At 42.4% G+C, this 13,497-nt stretch overlaps 1 protein-coding gene across 1 annotated transcript in view; it reads right to left on the minus strand.

Annotated features, from left to right (window-relative positions):
• Positions 1–13,497, minus strand: part of CHCHD6 (coiled-coil-helix-coiled-coil-helix domain containing 6) — a 250,617-nt gene that overhangs the window by 82,835 nt on the left and 154,285 nt on the right. The window lies entirely within an intron of this gene.

Consider the following 13,497-nt stretch of genomic DNA (forward strand, 5'->3'; position numbering starts at 1 on the left):
CAGTCTGAAAAGTTCTGAGGGCAACTTAGAACATGGAAAAAACCAAATAAATAAATAAAAATAAGTTGTGAAAGGTTGCCTGTCCCCCACGAGCAGCACACCCTGATGCAGCACCCCGTAACAGCCTTCGGAGAGGCAGGGGCCATCTGCAGGAGGAGGAATGCCCCCAAGAGACAGTGGCCAGTAGGATCAGGTCAGTCCTGGCTCTTCCAGAAACCCTGGGCATGTGATGTCGCCTCAGAAAGGTCCATGTTGCTCTTATATAAAATGGAGGTCACATCACTTCCCTAAAGATTGCTGTGAGGAAAAAAGAAGATAATTTCTGATGTGTGTCTACTGTAGGGCCTGGCAATAGTAGGTGCTGAATGAATTGTAGCCATCATGATAATTACTATTACCAACAACTGACTTGTTGGAGAAGGTGATACATAAGCATCTGAAACAACGAACTGAAGAGTTGAGGCAGGGTCAGAGTTCACGTGAGAGGGACCTCTGTGTTGGAGGGCCAAGGCCGCCAGCTCTGTCAGGGGACTGCCCACAGCACTTTGCTCTCAACGAAGCACTTGCAGCACCAATTCCACCCTGACGACAGCTGTGTGTGGCAGGCATCTCCAAGCACGAGCTCAGGATGCATGCGCACACCACCCCACCGCCACCGCCACCAGCAGCAGCTAGCAGGAGACAGGGCTGAGGGGAGACCCAGGTTGAAATCTAGGAGCACTGCTCTTCCCACTCACTAATCCACACTGTCCCCTGGGTTGGGAGGGTGGCCATGTCACATCCCTTCCTGCTACCTGCAGGCACCGAGCTCAGGTGGTGGAGCTCAGGGCTCTGAGGAGCAAGGGACAGAGAGTCCAAGGGAGATGGTGCTGGCCCTCCTGCCCGGCAGGTACCTCCTTCCTCACAGGGGTGGGCTGGCAGCCAGTTGAAGTTTAGAGGGGTACCTGGGGATGGGAGAGGCCGGACAAACACAGGGGCTTCTGAATCCCCCAGTGGCTCCCTATACCATTCAGGATTAAAGCCCCAACTCCTAAGTCACACCCCGGGCCCTCCAGTCCAGTCTTAAGCCGCCCACTGCTTTCCTTAGACATCCCACAGCCAGTTATAATTGAAGCTGCCCTTCCAGAAGATGCCACACTGTCCACACCTCTCGACCTCTGCTCCTCCCCGGAGTACCTGCCACTAGGCCTTTGCAGCTCTCACAACCTACCTCACATGCAGATGACCAATACACTCAGGAACAGACTCTCAGCCCCAACATGACTTCCAAAAAGTGCAAATAAGACACATTTTGCCTATGAAACTGACAAAGATAGAAGCAGTGCTACGCAGGCCCTTTCCCACACTGCTGGAGGAGGTGGGATCGATGGAGCCTTTCAGGAGGGCAATCTGGCAATGTGGATCAGCATTTTTAATGAGCATCTCTTCTCATAAGGAAACAGATCCGTGTAGAGAGACATATATTAAAAGATTTTTTTACTACAGCATTGTTTATATGAGTAAAAAACTAGTAACCATTAGGAGGGGAGTAGTTAAATTATGGTATCTCCAAAGAATAAAATACAATGCAGATTTTTTTTTTAAGTATGATAGAACATTACATACTACCAAGAAAAGATGGCCATGATGAAACATCTGCTTTTCTCTATATAACAGTTGAATATACACTTATATATGCCTACTACTCTACCTATACCTATATATGCCTACCACATACACACACACACACACATACAGGGGTAGGGGACAAGAGCAGAAGGAGGGAGGGTAGAAGGAATGAACTACACAAAGCAGATTATAAACTGCCTCTCAAGTCAAGAGTCTCCTACAGGAAACTTTCCTGGATTGCCCCAGGCTGTTTGTCCCTGAATGCCTCTCAGAGCACTTTTCAAACCCCCTGTGTCAGTGAGCGATACATCCAGGTCCCCATCAGATGGAGTGGCCAGTCTGAACAGGCAGGGTCCGAGCCTTATGTGTCTGTAGTGCCCACCACACAGCCTGGCATATGATAAGAAGGACAGTGGATTGGATGGCTAACAGGAAAAGAATTCCCTAAGGCATAGTTCCCTGGATGAGCCCCGGCCAGGCCCTGTTCCCTTTGGCAAGGCACTTTTGCCGGGAGCTGGGGCACTGGCTCTCTGCCTGGACATAGAACTACTTCCTAACCCAAGCCAGAAATAGCCAGGCCTCCCTCACCTCTGAGTCCCCAGGGGCCCATCAGCATGGCCAATTCAGGCAGCATATTAATGTCTGGGTGTCCCAGACCCTAGGGCCTCAGCTCATGCAGCCTCACTCGGAGGCTCGCCACTCAGCAAGCAGACCCGAGCCAGGCCAAGTCAGGCAGGCAGGGCGTGGCTGGGAGCAGACTGTGCAGGGGGTTATCCAAGCACCACCTTTGCCCAAACATGCCCACTGCTGGCCTTGTAACATTCCCGATTCCCCTGGAAGCATCTAAAGTTATTTCAGGTACAAAACGTCAACCTTTCTGCAAGGTGGCCCCGAGAGGGAATTCAAAGGGATGGGATGGCCTTTTAAGGGGTAGGGAGGGTTCGGCACAGTGAGGCCCCCTCCAATTGGGTGGGATAGGGCATAGCACTCCTGTGGCACAGGTCAGCAGTGGGCTGCTGCATGGAGTTCCCATGCCTCCAACCCCAGCCCACCCCTAGGCCGCAAAGGGAAAGATATCTCCTGCCCCTGTTCCTAGTTCTGAGGAGAAAATGGCAGAAGGGGGTAAGAGCCCGTCCTGGGCATCCTTCCATTGGCGTGGCCAGCCTGCCTGCTCTTGGGCAAAGAGGCCTGACCACCATGCTCTATCCTGAGTGGGCTCACAGTGTGTGGTGTCTAGACACCACTCCAGATCCAAGGTCTCACTGGGCTCTGCCCTCCTGGGGCAAGTGCGGGTCAGGGAGGAGCCTGGCTCCTGCAGCAGCTGAGGTGACAGAGTCACCTCCACGCGGACTGTACCACCCCGTCTCTCTGGCCATCATCCTCTCCGGTCTTTGTCTCTACAAAACAAACAGGATTATGCAACTTGGCGCTGCCTTTCTAAGAATTTCCTTCCTAGAAGGGGGGTGGGGGGGTGGGGGAGTGTCTGTCAGTGGGCCACACTGACTCTTCGGACTCCAGGTGCATCACAGCTGGTACACGGTCACATGTGGGAGACACTTCTCCTTGACCAAAGGGCAGTGCTGATGGTGGCTTTTCTTTCCCTTTTTTTTCTTCTTCCTCTTCTTTTTAACACCCTTTTGTTTACTTTGATCTTCCTAGAAAGCTTATTTCTGGCATGTAGGGAGAGAGTTTGGGTGCAGGCTTACTTCTCCCCCGTGATTTTACAGCATACCTCAGAGATATTGCAGGTTCCATTCCAGGTCAATTATGGCAATAAAGTCAAATAGGTTTTCTGGTTTCCCAGTACATATGAAAGTTCTATTTATACAATACCAGAGTCTATTAAGTATGCAATAACATGAGGTCTAAAAAAAAAGTACATACCTTAATTTAAAAATACTTTATCCTTGGGATGCCTGGGTGGCTCATCAGCTAAGTGTCTGACTTCGGCTCAGGTCATGATCTCATAATTCGTAGGTTCAAGCCCCGTGTCGGGCTCTGTGCTGACAGCTCGGAGCCTGGAGCCTGCTTCGGATTCTGTGTCTCCCCCTCTCTCTGCCCCTCCCGTTACTCACGCTGTCTCTCTCTCTCTCTCAAAAATAAATAAAACACTAAAAAAATAAAAATAAATAAAAACATTTTATCTTTATTGCTAAAAAATACTAACCTTCCGAGCTTTCAGCAAGTCGTCAGCACTGATCACAGATCACCATAACAAGTACGGTAATGAAAAAGTTTGAAATGTTGCAAGAATTACCAAAACGTGACACAAAATGCGCAAATGCCCTTGGAAAAAACGGTGCCAACAGACTTCCTCGATGCGGGGTTCCCACCAACTTTCAACTGGTAAAGAACACAGTTACCTGCAGAGGGCAGTAAAATGAGGTGTTGTCTGTATTTTGAAACTTTTCAAACCTAAGCAACTTGGCAAGTAGCGTATCGCCCATGTACGCTTCACCTCAAGTCATTGCTCACTAGGTTGTGCCACATCTACACAACTACGTGTTGTCTCCAGCTACATCCACACACTCACACGCATGCTTTTTGGCTGAAGCTAATTGCGCATGAGCTGCAGTCATCAACACTTCACCCCGAAATACTTCGGCTGTACCTCCTGAGAACAAGGATATTGATATCTTGTGTCTGGAAACATAAACCACTCCCTACTCCCGCACCTGGGACACTGCACATCGACAGAATACTTTTCTAGTATAAGATCTACATTTGATTTTTTCCAACTGTCGCAAAAATGTCCCTACTCCCCCAACCCAGGACTCAACCGAGGATCACACGTTGGATTTGGTTGACGTGGTCCTTCACTCACCTTTAATCTAAACTGGTCTCACCCTCTGATTGGCCTTTCAGGATACTGACATTTTTGAAGAGTCCAGGGCAGCTGTTTTATTTTTTTTATTTTTTTTTGTAGGTTTATTTTATTTTATTTTTTTTAATATATGAAATTTACTGTCAAATTGGTTTCCATACAACACCCAGTGCTCATCCCAAAAGGTGCCCTCCTCAATACCCATCACCCACCCTGCCCTCCCTCCCACCCCCCATCAACCCTCAGTTTGTTCTCAGTTTTTAACAGTCTCTTATGCTTTGGCTCTCTCCCACTCTAACCTCTTTTTTTTTTTTTTTTTTTTTTTTCCTTCCCCTCCCCCATGGGTTTCTGTTACGTTTCTCAGGATCCACATAAGAGTGAAACCATATGGTATCTGTCTTTCTCTGTATGGCTTATTTCACTTAGCATCACACTCTCCAGTTCCATCCATGTTGCTACAAAAGGCCATATTTCATTTTTTCTCATTGCCACGTAGTATTCCATTGTGTATATAAACCACAATTTCTTTATCCATTCATCAGTTGATGGACATTTAGGCTCTTTCCATGATTTGGCTATTGTTGAGAGTGCCGCTATAAACATTGGGGTACAGGTGCCCCTATGCATCAGTACTCCTGTATCCCTTGGATAAATTCCTAGCAGTGCTATTGCTGGGTCATAGGGTAGGTCTATTTTTAATTTTCTGAGGAACCTCCACACTGCTTTCCAGAGCGGCTGCACCAATTTGCATTCCCACCAACAGTGCAAGAGGGTTCCTGTTTCTCCACATCCTCTCCAGCATCTATAGTCTCCTGATTTCTTCATTTTGGCCACTCTGACTGGCGTGAGGTGGTATCTGAGTGTGGTTTTGATTTGTATTTCCCTGATAAGGAGCGACGTTGAACATCTTTTCATGTGCCTGTTGGCCATCCGGATGTCTTCTTTAGAGAAGTGTCTATTCATGTTTTCTCAGGGCAGCTGTTTTAAAGAATGTCCTTCACTTTGGATTTGTATGACTGTATCCTCATGATTGGATTTAGGTTAACATTCTCAGTACAGAAATGACATAAGTAACGCGATGCCCTTCTCAGTGTGTCCCGTTATTGGGGATAAGAAGTTATGGTGGTAACCACCTAGATTTCTCCAGTGTTAAAACAGGAGGTATTTTCTAAAGATAGCCCCACAAGTGTCTCCTGTCCACATGCTCTGTTTATAAGGTGACAGAAAACTCTTCCCACACTACAGTGAGATGGATATCCCTTCCCCAGACCATGGGTGGCACTCTATGCTTTAATCAATGGCATATGGTGAAACGGACATGATGTGACCTTGGAGACTAGATGGTAAAATGCCTTGCATTTCTACTTCCTTTCTCGGGCCCCAGCTGCCATGCTGTGAGGAAGCCTAAAACAGCTACACTAAGAGACCACATGGAAACGGGTCTGCCCAGCTGAGGTCCTGAGAGTCAGCATCAACTTCCAGATGTAGGAGTGAAAGACAGTTCTGGATGATTCCAGCCCCCAGCCATGAAAACAACCTTGGCCATCAAGTCACCCCCAGCTCTCACATCTTCCCAGATGAGGCCCAAGACCGTATGTAGCAGGGACAAGCTATTCTTATGCCCCCTCTGAACTTGACACCCAGAATCCATGATCATAATAGAGTGGTTGTTTTATGCTACTAAGTTTTGAGGTGATTTTTTAATTTAGGAATATACAACTGCAACCATATCCTTTTCCTTCCATAAGTAATAAGTAATCTGAGAAGTGATGTTATAAGACCATATGATTATCCAATTTCTCAACAGGCTTTCATCCAATAGTTTTATTTTTTTAATTTTTATTTATTATTTTTTATATTATCTTTTTAATTTACATCCAAATTAGTTAGCATATAGTGCAACAATGATTAAGATTCCTTAATGCCCCTTACCCATTTAGCCCATCCCCCCTCCCACAACCCCTCCAGTAACCCTGTTTGTTCTCCATATTTATGAGTCTCTTATGTTTTGCCCCCTCTCTGTTTTTATATTATTTTTGCTTCCCTTCCCTTATATTCATCTGTTTTGTCTCTTAAAGTCCTCATCTGAGTGAAGTCCTATGATATTTGTCTTTCTCTGACTAATTTCACTTAGCGTAATACCCCCTAGTTCCATCCACGTAGTTGCAAAGGGCAAGATTTCATTCTTTTTGATTGCCAAGTAATAGTCCATTGTATCTATATACCACATCTTCTTTATCCATTCATCCATTGATGGACATTTGGGCTCTTTCCATACTTTGGCTATTGTTGATAGTGCTGCTATAAACATGGGGGTGCATGTGGTCCTTCGAAACAGCACACCTGTATCCTGTGAATAAATGCCTAGTAGTGCAATTGCTGGGTCGTAGGATAGTTCTATTTTCACTTTTTTGAGGAACCTCCATAGTGTTTTCCAGAGTGGCTGTACCAGTTTGCACTTAGTAGTTTCAGATGAATTCATGAGTTTTACCTGAATTATTATTACAAGAGTGGCAACACTGATTGTTTATTATTCTTTCTATATGTATTAGTTGTCATTCTTAAAAACGGTTTTCTGTTCCTTATTCTCCTTTGGTTTCTATATATTTTTATATCGGTATGGACCTAGATTCTTTTTTTAAAATTCAATGTGTTATAACTCCATTTCTGTCATTACTCATTTTGTTGCTCAAACAAGATATTCCAAATTTGGCTAGTGGGATCTCTTTCAAGATGGCTCCTCTGTCCTAGGTAGATTCACAAGCCCTCGTTATTTTTTAAACACATCTTTACTTTTTTACAAAGTAAGATGTTCTAGGCTCAGCTTGTCAACACCCTGCTCCATTCTTGGAACAGCCCATTTTCAGGGGACACTGGTTCCTTTCAGTTAGAAACAGTTATTTAGAAATCAAGGTCTAGGAAAAGGGAGTGCTTACTGAGGTGTCTTTATTTTCGGGGTTCTCTCAGGGAACAGAGCTAAGAAGAATGCATTTCTTTAAAACCATGGGTTTGTGCTAATTCCTCTAATTTCAAAGCAATACCACAGGGCTCTAACTGTCCTCCCCCGTCCCATGTTTGCACCTCCTTCTCCTCCAGGGAGAACTCTAGTTCCTCATAACATCAATGCTCATTTGTTCAGTCCTGTGATGCAAATAAAACAGTTTGGAACTGCCACACCAATTCTGCTGAAAACAAACCTACTACCTGAAGTTCAAGATTTCTCTTCTTCCTTAGAATACACTTCATTGAGGATGTACAGAGTACTCTATTTAAAAGTTACCCCGCTTTATTCATAATTAAATGGTTTATTCTGAGATAATTATAGATTTATAGGCAGAAGTTGGTAATAATACAGAAAAATCCATTTAGCTCTTCACCCAGTTTCTCCCAGTGTGAACACCCTGAATCACTATTGGACAACATCGCAACCAGGAAAGTGACACTGATGTAATCCAGTAGTCTTACTCAGATTTCACTAGTTTTATATGCACTCATTTGCGCATATCTAGTTCTATGCAATTCTATCACACGCATAAGTTCCACGGTGCCGCCATCACCCGGGGCCACTGTTTTCCATGTTTTATAACCACACTCCCCTTCTTCTCTTCTACACCCACCTCCGATTTCCCTGACCCCTGGCAACCACTAACCTGTTCTCCAACTCTATAATTTTTTCATTTCAAACATGTTATAGAAATGGAATCACACGATATTTAACCATGTGAACTGGGCTTTGTTTACTCAACCTAATTCCCTAGAGATTCATCCAAGATTCATCTTTGTATCTTTTATTGCCAAGTAGTATTCTACGTATGGACATACCACCTTTGTTTATGATTCACCTGTTGAAGAGTATCTGGGTTGACTCCAGCTTTTGGTTATCATGAATAAAGCTTCGATTAGCATTCACTTTGTATAAATGTTGTTTTTGCTTCTCCGGGATAAATGCCAAAGAGTGTAATCACAGGGTTTTACGGTAACTGCAAGCTTAGTTTTATAAGAAACTGCCAAACTATTTCCAGAGCAGTTGTACTATTTTACATTCCCACCAACAATGCATGAGTGACCTAGTTTTTCCACATACTCATCAGTATTTGGTGTTGACACAATTTTTAATTTTAGCTATCTTGATAGGTAAGTAGTGATATCAAATTGTGAGTTTAATTGGCATATCTCTAGTGGCTAATGATGCTGAATGTCTTTTCATGTGCTTATTTGCCATCTGTATATCCCCTTGGTTAATTTTCCTAATTGGATTGTTTTTTATTTATTTATTTAGCTGGTACAGTTTGAAAGTTCCTTATTTTTCTAGATACCAGTCCTGTCTTTGCTATATGGTTTGCAAATATCTTCTCCCAGTCTGTAGTTTCTCTTTTCATCTTTTTACAGACTCTTTCACAGAATAAAAGTTTAAAATTTTGATGAGGTCCACTGTATCCTTTTTTCCCTTTATGCATCATGGTGCATGGTGGTTTTAATTTCAGTTTCCAGATGTTGTTAGCATACAGGAATCTGTAATGCAATTAATTTTTGTCTGTTGTCTTGTGACCTTGATAAACTCACTTATTAGTTCTAGGAGGTTTTGTTATTTGTGTGTGTGTGTGTGTGTGTGTGTGTGTGTGTGTGTTTAGAGCTCCTTAGGATTTTCTATGTAGATGACCATGTCTGCATGCACATAAGCACAGCTTATTTTTTCCTTTCTAATCCACATGGCTTTAATTTATTTTTCTTGTCTTACTGCAGTGGTTAGTGTCTTACCAGTGGCTTAACTCCAGGCTGTGTTTAAGTAAAAGTAGTGAAAGCAAATATCCTTGACTTGTTCCTGATCTTAGGGTCAAAGCATTCACTATCTCATCATTATATAAGATGTTAGATATAGGGTTTTTTGGTACATGCTCTTCTTAACAAGTTAAGGTAGTTCCTTTCTGTTCCTAATTTTCTGAGAGTTTTTATCATAAAGGGTACTGATTTTTGTCATGTACCTTTCTATATACATATATATATATATATATATATATATATATATATATATATACATACACATGTATGTGTGTATATATATATATACATATATGTACATATATACACATATATACATATATATGTATACACACACACACAAATATAACAATGTTATATTGTTTAAATAAACAATATATGTGTTATATATTTGGTTTGCAAATATTTTGAGGATTTTTGTGTCTATGTTCATGAGAGATATAGTTTCCTTTTATTTTTGGTTTGGTAATACTATTTGTCAAAGTAATACTGGTCTCTCTTCTGGAAAAGAATATGTAAATTTGGTTTTAATTTTTCTTTAACTTTTTGGTAGAAATCTCCAGAGAAACAACTTGGGCATGGAATTTTCTTTTTCTAAGGTTTCAAATTCATGAAGTTAATTCCTTGAGTGGTTATAGAACTATTCAGGTTATCAATTTCATCCTGGTTGTTTTAGTAGTTTGTGGTTTTCCAGGAACTGGTACATTTCTTCTGTGTTGTCAAATTTATGAGCATAAAGGGGTCTGTAGTATTACCTTATTCTCTTCTAATGGCTGTGTTGGAGTCTGCAGGGATGTAACCTGTCTCTCTGATACTGGTGATTCACGTCTTCTCTCTTTATTTTTGTCAGTCTTGCTGGCCGTTTATTAATTTTATTAATTTTTTTTCCAAGAACCAGCTTTTTCTTTCATTAATTCTCTCTACTGTTTTCCTGTTTCAGTTACATTGATTTCTGTTCTTTATTATTTCCTTCCTTCTGCTTGCTTTGGCTTTATTTTATTCTTCTTCTAGTTTCTTGAGATAAAACCTTTAATTTGAAACTTTTCTTCTTTTCTAATGTAAGTATTCACTGCTGTGAATTTCCCTTTTACCTACTTAAACTATATCCTGCATATTTTGATATGCTGATTTTAATTCTTTTAAGCTCGTTAACATTTGTTTTATGGCCTCCGATATAGTCTTGGTTCCATACGTGCTTGAAAAAAATACGCATTCTGTGATCATTGGAGTGTTCTTTGTATGTCAATTAGATTCTACTGGTTAGTTGCGTCGTTTAGGAATTTTACATCTTTGATGATTTTGTTTAGTACTTCTATCATTTGAACTCTGATGTCCTCCCTACCATTATTTTAAGCTTGTGTATTTCTCCTTTCAGACCTACAGTTTTTGCTTCATGTATTTTAAGATTCTGTTCTTTGGTGCATATACATTTAGGATTGCTATGTCTTCTTGGCAAAGCAATCCTTTTACCCTCATATCATGTCCTTCCTTGCGTCCAGAAATTTTCTTGGTTCTTAAGTACTTTATTTGATATTAATATAGCCACTCCAACGTTTTGTGGATCAATGTTTCTATGACATATCTTTTTCTCTACACATTTACTTTCAGCCTATGTCACTGCATTTCTAATACACAGCCGTGTGTGTGTGTGTGTGTGTGTGTGTGTGTGTGTGTGTGTGTGAAATCTATTCTGGAATCCTCTGCCTTTCAATTGGTATATTTAAACTGTTTACCTTTAAGGTTATTATTGCCACATGAAAGCTTAGGTCTACTGAAACCTTAAGTAGTGCTACTTATGACTACTTAAAGCTTAAGTAATTGCCATGTTAAAGCTTAAGTCACTGCATTATGTTTTCTGATTGTCCGCTGTTTCTCATTCTCCATTTCTTTTCTTGCCTCCCTATGGGTTAAACATTTCATAGGATTCCATGTTGATTTACTAATAGTGCTTTTGAGTATATTGCTTCCTAAAATTCCCTTAGTGGTTACACTGAGCATTATAATGTACACATGTAACTTACCATAATCTACAGGTATCAATGCTCTACAATTTACAATATGGCATGGAAGCCTTACTTCCATGTAGGTTCTTTTTAACACCTTAGGTTTGAGCATATTTCTTCTACATACATTTGCCTCACATCAGATGGTGTTAATTTTTTGTTTCGACCATCAAATGTGATTTTAAAAACTCACGAGAAGGATAATCTACTGTATTTATCCATAGTTTTGTTTTTTCCATTGTTCTTTCTTGTTTATGTTCCAAGATTATTTCTTTTATCATTTTATTTCTGTTTGAAGAACTTACTTTAGCCATTCTTTTTTTAAGATTTTTAAGCAATCTCTACACCCAACATGGGGTTTGAACTCACAACCCTGAGACCAAGGGTTGCACACTCTGCCAATTGAGCCAGCCAAGAGCCCAAATTTAGCCATTCTTTATGGGTAGATTGGCTGGCAACAAACTCTCTTGGTCTTCTGTAATCTGAGAATGTCTTTATTTTCTCTTCATTATAAAGGATAGTTTTTCCAGGTATAGAAATCATGGTTATGAATTTTTTTTCTTTCAGTACTTGAAAAATATGCCACTTCCTTCTGGCTTCATAGCTTTAAATGAGACTCCACTGTCATTCAAACTGGTGTTACCTTGTAAGGAATACATTGGTTTTCTCTGATTGCTTTCAAGATTCTTCTGTCCTCACTTTTTACAAGTTTCATCATTATCGCTCTAGGTGTGTATTTCTTTAGATTTGTCTTCTTTGGAATTTGCTCAGCTTCTTGAATCAGAGCCTTTATTGTGCTATTCTGGTCTTCTTGCTTCATCAGAGGCCACAGGGGCTCTCATTGATCCCTGCTGGTGTTGCCTGTGGGGGCAGAAAGTGCCTCTCCCAGGCTGTGAGGACGAAGAGTACTTCCTTGACACCCACTGGTTGCCATTCCTGGCCGGTACTTCCTTGTCTTATTTCCTCACCAGCCAGGGATCTGTCCTGACAGCGTCAGGCCTCTTGGGGTCTCCAGGTGGTGGAAGAAAGTCTCTGACCTACAGTACACAAGGACCACTGCTCCAGTAACTTGTGGCAGGATGTCCCCTGCTGGTTCCAGCAGGCTGCCAGTGTCTCTAGGTGGGAGAAAGGATTCTCTGGTCCACAGGACAAAGAATGCTTCCCAGACCAGGACTTCCTAGCAACCTGGCATCTCCAGGTAGGGGAAAGGAGATTTTGACTGACTGGACAAAGAGTGCTCCCAGTCTGGGCCACTTGCGGCAGGATGCCCCTGCTGGTGCTGTTGAACCACTGGGGTCTCTGGGTGGAAGAAGAGGGTCTCTGGCCCATAGGGAAGGAGAGTGCTTCCTGGGGCCACTCATCAGTGGTACTCCTGCTTGGTCTCCCTCACTGAGGCCACTGGGCCTATCCAGTATGGCTGACAGGACTCCCTGCCAATCTGGTGAAACGATAAGCCTACCTGGGCAGTTGTCTGCCACAGGTTAGGGGCTGAAGATACTGACCTTGGGTTGTTCTCTGTCACTGGGTGGGGCAATCAGGGGACACCTAGGCTGCTGTGTTGACCCTCTAGTCCAAGAGTCCCTAGCCAGTGTCCCTTCCTCTCCCTAGCTTTCAGACTTCTCCCATGGTTGCCTCTCCATTTATTTAAGAGTGCATAATTGTACCTAGTGAGAAGGAGCAAGGAGAAATGAGTCTAGCTATCTTGTCCACACTACAAGTCCCCTCAAATTAACACTGTTCCTCTGTGTGGAGTGGCATCTACCTGATAGACAGCCAGGTTCATTTATTTCTGTCGTTATTAATTTTTCACTCCATCTTTGTTTATGCAATTGTCAAAGAAGCAACACACTACTATGGTTCACAAGTCGACTATACATAAAAGGCACATTCGGAGACGTCACATCCCCTTCCGTCTTCCTGGCCCATTTCCATTCACCCGCTATGGGTAACGATCTCATTAGTTTCTGATTTACCCTTCCGGAGTTTCTTTTTGAAAACTAAGGAGATTCAGGGGCACCTGGGGGGGCTCAGTCAGTTCAGCGTCTGACTCTTGGTTTCTGCTCAGGTCATGCATGATCTCATGGTTCGTGAGTTTGAGCCCTACATCGAGCTCTGCACTGACAGCAAGTATGGAGCCTGCTTGGGATTCTCTCTCTCCCTCTCTGTCTGTTCTTCCCCCACTCGTGCTTTCACTATCTCTTTCAAAACAAACTTCAAAAAAAATTTTTTTAAAGAAAACTAAGGAAATTCATACATTTCTACCTCTTTTTCTTATTTAAGCAG

Source organism: Panthera onca, chromosome A2 (genome assembly GCF_046562875.1).
Source record: "Panthera onca isolate mPanOnc1 chromosome A2, mPanOnc1 haplotype 2, whole genome shotgun sequence".
NCBI classification, from domain to species: Eukaryota; Metazoa; Chordata; class Mammalia; order Carnivora; family Felidae; genus Panthera; species Panthera onca.